At 35.6% G+C, this 7,440-nt stretch overlaps 1 non-coding gene across 1 annotated transcript; it reads right to left on the bottom strand.

The window, feature by feature from the left end:
* Positions 1-253: 253 nt before the first annotated feature.
* On the bottom strand, positions 254-369 carry LOC115937227 (U5 spliceosomal RNA). Its single transcript, XR_004072556.1, has one exon. It is a non-coding gene; the product is annotated as a U5 spliceosomal RNA (small nuclear RNA).
* Between the last annotated feature and the right edge of the window lie 7,071 nt (positions 370-7,440).

Raw genomic sequence — 7,440 nt, 5'->3', positions numbered from 1 at the left:
CAATGCCAGAAATAGAAGCTAATGCGAAAAATATGACATCTCTTGGGCATTTATTATGTTGTAGGCACAGTGATAACCTCTGATTATTTTATTTCATCTCAATAATGACACCAAGGTTAAGTGTAATGATTACTATATTTTATGGATATTCAGTGATTTTTCACAGGATCATACTGCTAGTATGTCGTAGAATTGGAATTTAAACCCGGGCAATCAGTTTCTAATGCCCGGGCTCTTAACTTTTTTTTTTTCCAGGCCTGGTAAAACAAGCCCTCAAAAAATTGACTTAAGACTCAGAGTTGTTCCTCTCCATGGAAATCTCTAGTGAAAGGTAAAAGACTTATATGATTTGAAGAGACAACAGAACATATTGGGCTCTTAACTTTTATAGCATATCCAGATATCACAGATTCTCTATTATTTGAAGGTGATTTTATCAATTTAATTGCCACTCTAATATATAATACTTTGTATACAAAGATGTCTTCTGCACATTATACATACTAAAGATCATGCTTTCATTATATACCCTACCATATGTGAAGAATCTTAACCTATTTAAAAAAACTCTCTCATTTTATGTTTAAGTATAATATATATAAATGTGTATATTAATTTATGCCTAAATAAATGTGTATATATATATATGTGTGTGTGTGTGTGCATGGACAGATGATAGATAGATGATAGATATAGATTCTTAGATTCTTTAAAAATATCAATTCTCTGTAGCCTTCTACATTATCTCACAGGTGACCTATTTAAGAGTTATTACTGGACAAAGAAAATGTGAGGCATGCATGTTAATGGAAATTATCAGAGAACTTAAGTTACTTTCAGAAAAAAATGGGTGATTAAAGAACTTTCATAACATTTGAGAATGTTTTTGTGACTAGGTCTAAGGGAATCCAGAATCCTCTCAGGTCATCAGAAAGCATTCTGGGAAGCTCTAAAATATAATGGTCCTTTTGGACTAGTCCTCTATAAATTCTCCACAATGCCTATCCCTACCCCTTACCACCTCCAAATGTCCAGATCCAGGTAAACAAAATACAGTTTCTAGGAAATCGGCGGGCTATACCAAGCCATACATAGAGATCTTAAAATATGAACATGAGGAAGAAGTTCCTATACAGAATGCTAACCAAACATTAGCCAATTACAAGGCACGCCTGAAATTAAAGTCGATGCTAAAAGCAGTCAAATCAAATTAGTTTATCCTAACAGACCAGACTTGGACATTCAAAGTGAAAGAACTTCGTTTATTTTTATTGATCAGTAGTGTTCACCAGAATCTGAAATCAAATATTGGCTTGGCCTGAATATAAACGCACTATCTAGTTGAATGATTTGAATGTTTCTCATTTCCCTCTATCATTTAACTTGCATTATACGAATTCATGTTATTCTCTATGATATTGCTCAAAAGGATATAATTTTTTTACAGTTTTATTTTCCCAGCTATGCAACATTACAGCCTCTCAGCAGCTATTGATTTGCAGAAATGTTTGGATAGACTAGATGGTATTAGGCTGTTTCCATATCTCCTTATGAAACGTGGTCTAGCATCTCTTTGAATTAAATGATTTTAGCCACGGTTACTTGACTTCTAGTTAAAGATATTCCATACAAATACCAGGCCTAGTCACTTACTTTAATATTGGTCAGCTGGCTATTTTCCCAGATCATTTAGAATTCTTATACTATTAAATTTAAAAGACTATTGATTTTAAACTTCTATAGATCAGGTGACTTTTCAACTCTGTGATTCTAAAACAGTGTCAATACACATAGTGAGTATATTACTAAGGAACTGCTAAGCCTAAAAATAATGCACAACATTAAATAGGATTAATTGATAGGACAATTGGTAAGGTTTTCTATTTGATTTTAATGGAGTAAATACCAAATGCTTTATATGGTATTTTAAAGATTTTATTTATTTATTTGACAGAGAGAGACACAGCGGAAGAGGGAACACAAGCAGGGGGAGTGGGAGAGGGAGAAGCAGGCTTGCCGCTGAGCAGAGAGCCCGATGCGGGGCTCGATCCCAGTATCCTGGGATCATGACCTGAGCCGAAGGCAGACACTTAACGACTGAGCCACCCAAGCGCCCCCTTTATATGGTATTTTAATTGTGCAGTTATTAAAACATTACTGAACGATTTACCCTTTTAGTTTCTCATTTGACTCTCTTGAAATAATTACATATTAAACCACTCAACACTATACATTGAGGATTATGTAAAAGAAAAAAGAAGCAACACTTATACTTATTCCATATATAAAAGAATAAGGTACTACTCAGGTACTTGGAATTTCTCCAAAACATACAGCTCATCATTAGAGTCAGAAATAGTTAAAATATATCTAAAAGGTGCATTTTCTGCTGATCATTGAACACTCTCTCAAGCTGGCAGAAACTGCCTCTGTGGATCTTGAGTCACCATCTCTAGCTGTGTGTCACAGAGTTCCAAACGCCATTCTTCCCTTCTTTTCAGGTGAACTCTAGCACATCCGTGCATATTCATAGGCTGTAATGCATTTCTCATTCACTTTACCATTTTTGGTCTCTGAGATTTTTTTTTAATATATAAAAGGAACAGCATGACCCCATCTTAAAAATTGAAATATTCACTGATCTATGGTTATTCCTGTAATATCACAAGTGTTGGTGAATAATTCAAGTTAAATAGTTTCCTATATATTCCATTGTAAAGGGACTTCATTTGCTTTCTTTCAATGGTTTCCTCCTGTGCTGTTCTCACTCTGCATTATTCATATGCAACCTCACAAATTGCTTTGAGTTTGAGCAGTGCTGATATAAATCATAAGGCTATTTTCTCTGGAGGACTTCAGCCTTAAGCTCTACAACTTGTTTTAAAATGAAAACTGTGTTCAATTAAGGTGATTTGTTTGCTTCAAAAAATTAACTATCTTACATGGCCATTTGCAAGGAGAGAAGACTGAAGTTACATTCCTGGGTGCTGAATAATTTTAGGAGTAATTTACTTTCTCCCTCTGGCTATATCCCTGCATCTAGTTTATCCTGTCCATTTATTTGTGGCTAGATCATATTCTTCAGGATATATAGCTATCAAAAATTCCTTTCCCAACTGTTTTGCATTTTGACTTTTGACTAGTTCCTTTGTAAGCAAAGTAAAATAATGTGTTCTTCTCTGCTTTCAGGTCCTTCACTGAAGGAGAGAAACAGAGAGAGAGGAAATGAATGGAAATGCAAGCAAACTGAGAAATTAGATTCATTGTGGAGTACTGCTATAAAAATAGTATTTTAAGAGTGACTGAAAATGGTGGAATAGGGAATCCAATCCATCTCTCCCCAAAAATAACTAATAAGATGAAAGGCAGCTTATGGAGTGGGAGAAAATATTTCAAATCATGTATCTGATAAGGTGTTAAATCCAAAGCATATAGGAAACTCGTACACCTTTATAGCCAAAAAAAAATAAGTCAGAGTAAAAAATGAGCAGAGGACCTGAATACACATTTTTCCAAAAAAGACATACAAACGGCCAACATGATGGATGAAAAATATTCAATATTACTAATCATCAGGGAAATGGAAGTCAAAATCACAATGAGATATCATTTAACACCTGTTAGAATGGTTATCATCCAAAACACAAAAGATACCAAGTATTGGATAGGATGTGGAGAAAAGGGAACCCTTGAGCACCCTTGGTGAGGATGTAAATTGGTTCAGCCCCCACGGGAAACAGAACAGAGATTCCTCAAAAAATTAAAAATCAGCAGCTGCTCTTCTAGTGCAAATTGTTAGAACTAGAGAAAGCAACAAGGACTTTATTCTCAAAGAACTGTGTTTATGGGTCTCCATACATCTGGTACCTTTCTCAACAACCAGTACAAAACATTTATTTCACCCAACTTGAAGCATTCCCAGGGCTGGGATGACTTCCCCAGTGGCTTTTGCCAGAAGCACTTAAACTTACAGATATTGGTTACAGCAGTCTGGGGCAAGGAATAACATTTGGAACAAGCTTGGATTATACTTGAGATTCAATCTTAACTAATGGGCCAAAGAAGAAATCACAGGGGATATTAGAAAATACATTAAGACAAATAAAAACAAAAACAGAACACACCAAAACTTCTGGGATGCAGTGAAGGCAGTGCTCATTTGGAAATGTAGAGCTATAAACATTTATACTGGGGAAAAGAAAAGAAAAAGAAAAGGAAAAAGATTTCAAATCAATAGCCTAACTGTATACTTTAAGGAACTAGAAAAAGAAAAGCAAGGTAAATTCAAAGCTAGCAAAAGAATGAAGTCTAACCCCTACTTCATACCACATACAACAATTATTAAAAATAGATCCAAGACCATTTAGATGTCTTCTTTGCAGAAATGTCTGTTCATGTCTTCTACCCATTTCTTGATTGGATTATTTATGCAGCCATCAAAAAAAATGAAATCTTGCCAGCCATTTGCAACGATGTGGATGGAACCAGAGGGTATTATGCTAAGTGAAATAAGTCGATCAGAGAAAGACAAGTATCATCGATCTCACTGATTTGAGGAATTTGAGAAACAAGACAGAGGATCATAGGGGAAGGGAGGGAAAAATGAAACAAGACGAAACCAGAGAGGGAGACAAACCATAAGAGATTCTTAATCTCAGGAAACAAACTGAGGGTTGCTGGAGGGGAGGGGGGTAAGAGGGAGGGGTGGGTGGGTGATGGACATTAGGGAGGATAAGTACTATGGTGAGCGCTGTGAACTGTGTAAGACTCATGAATCACAGACCTGTACCCCTGAAACAAATAATACATTATATGTTAATAAAAAAAAATTAAAAAAAGGATCCAAGACATAAATGTGAGAACTAAAACTATAAAACCTTTAGAAGAAAATATAGAAGTATATCTTCATGATCTAGGATTTAGTATTCTTATATGAGACCAAAAGCACAAGCAGAAAAAGAAAAAAAAATTAGACTTCATAAAAATTGAAAACAAAATTGCTCTTCAAATAACACTATTAAGAAAGTGAAAAGACAACCCAAAGAATGGGAGAAAATGTTAGCAAATCATAAAGCTAATAAAGGTCTAATATCCAAAATACATAGAGAACTCTTACAACTCAATAACAAAAACAAATGTCCAATATAGTAAATGACTTGAATAGGCAGTACCCCAAAGAAGATATACACATTGCCAATACGCACAAGAAAGATATTCTTCTCCCTCTCCTATTCCCCCTGCTTGTGTTCCTTCTCTCTCTGTGTCTCTCTCTGTCAAATAAATAAATAAAATCTTAAAAAAAAAAAAAAGGGGCACCTGGGTGGCTCAGTCGTTAAGCGGCTGCCTTCGGCTCAGGTCATGATCCCAGGGTTCTGGGATCGAGCCCCGCATCGGGCTCCCTGCTCGGCGGGAAGCCTGCTTCTCCCTCTCCTATTCCCCCTGCTTGTGTTCCTTCTCTCTCTCTGTCTCTCTCTGTCAAATAAATAAATAAAATCTTTTTTAAAAAAAAGAAAGATATTCAGTATCCTTAGTCATTACAGAACAGCAAATCAAAACCTCAATGAGATACCATATCATAGTGGCTGGAATGGCTATATATATATATTTAAAAACAAAAGTATTGGTCATGATGTGGAGAAATTGGAACTCTTGTACATTGCTGATGGGGAGGTAAAATGGTATAGCCACTCTAGACAACAGTTTGGCAGTTTTTTTTAAAAAGGTTAAGTATAGAACAATACCCCTCCTAAGTTTACATTGAAGGAATTGAAAAGAAGTATTCAAATACATATACACCATTGTTTCTAGCAGCAGTATTTACAATAGCCAAGAACTGGAAACAGCCCAAATGTCATCAACAGATGAGTGGATAGATAAAATGTTGTAGATTCATACAATGGAATATTATCCAGCCATAAAATGGAGTGAAGTACAGATACATGCTACAGTGTCAATGAACTGAAAACATCAAAGTTGGTGAAAGAAATCAGACCTAAAAGTTCACATTTTAATGCACATTTCATTTATATTAAATATCCAGAATAGGTAAATTGATAGAGATAGAAAGCTGACTAGTAGTTGCCAGTGGCTGGGGGGTGGGATGGGAGGAAGGAGGAATGGTAAGTGACTATTTAATGGGTACAGGGTTTCTTTGTGGGGTGATAAAAATATCCTGGAACTATGAGGTGGTAGTTGTAAACATCATGAAGGTATCAAACAACTCTGAAATACGCACTTTAACATGCTTAATGGTTAACTTTATGTTGTATTAATTTTACTCAATGAAAGGTAAATAAATAAAAGTAACATTTTATCAATACAAAGATAAACATTGGTCCCGGAAGGTCCAGGAAGGTCCAGGACTAGTTCATCTTTGGACTGGTTTCTGTGGGGAGTTAAGAGCTAAGAACCCTCCGTGTTCCCTGGAGGTGTTCTCTGTTAAGTCAGAGACTAAAACTTTCCTTATGTGGAAGTCCTTAAGGAACCTTCTCACCTGAGTTTGCTTCTGTACCTAACACCTTACCCAATTCTCTGACCAAGGAATTGCACCTCATAGAGAACTCATGCTATCTAATTTAAGGGCAAAATAGCTACATGGAATTCTTTTGCACATGAGATTTATTTATTTCCCCATTTAGTTACTCAAGCATTTATATCAGTATGGACTCATGGATATTTATTTTAAACTTTAGGTTATAATCTAATACTACTTTATTCATTTTGTTGCTCAAATTGTCCCAGCTTTGGCATTGGAGGTTCTTTCAGTTGACTTTTGTTTCCCTTTGATGTACCCACATCAACATTGAGTTGTTTTATGAGTATCATCTTGCTTTCTGATACTCTAAGATACTCTAGGCTCATCTTGTGTATTTCCTGCTTTAGTTTTAAAATCAATCATTTTTCCAAAGAGTTCTGCTCCCTTTCATTGGAGAATGTTATTAGAAATCAAGTTCTGGGCTCTAGGTGTTTGTTGCTACTACAGGGTTGTTGCTTCCAGGCCCTTTCAGGTGACAGAACGAGGAAATGTATGTGCATATACTACTCTGGGTACATGCACACATATATAAGTATTTCCATATATAACCATCTGTATCTATATTAAATTAAACATGGTTTCCTTCTGATATCTCCAACTCTATTTCATTACCCCATGGGCCATTCTAGCCTCCTCTCATTTCTTATCTGTAAACTCCCACTCCAACAGTGAGAAACCTGACTCTCACCATCTGCCATTCCTTTATTAATTGCTCAATTTCAGTACACATATACCCAGTACATGTGAATAGCAGCATCAGAACCAATACATCGTGAGAAATAGCTTAATCAACTAAAGACTTAAAAACTTCACTCATTTCTGAAGTTATCTAGTTTAGTACTTCTTTCCCCACCCTTTTCAGGGTGGCTCAATATTTAAAACAGATTGTTGCCTCTTTCTTTATT

The sequence above is a fragment of the Leptonychotes weddellii genome, chromosome 2 (assembly GCF_054177405.1).
Source record: "Leptonychotes weddellii isolate Sample4059 chromosome 2, ASM5417740v2, whole genome shotgun sequence".
Classification (NCBI taxonomy): domain Eukaryota; kingdom Metazoa; phylum Chordata; class Mammalia; order Carnivora; family Phocidae; genus Leptonychotes; species Leptonychotes weddellii.
Note: the sequence above shows the minus strand (reverse complement) of the source record. Positions and strands in the feature narration are given on the sequence as shown.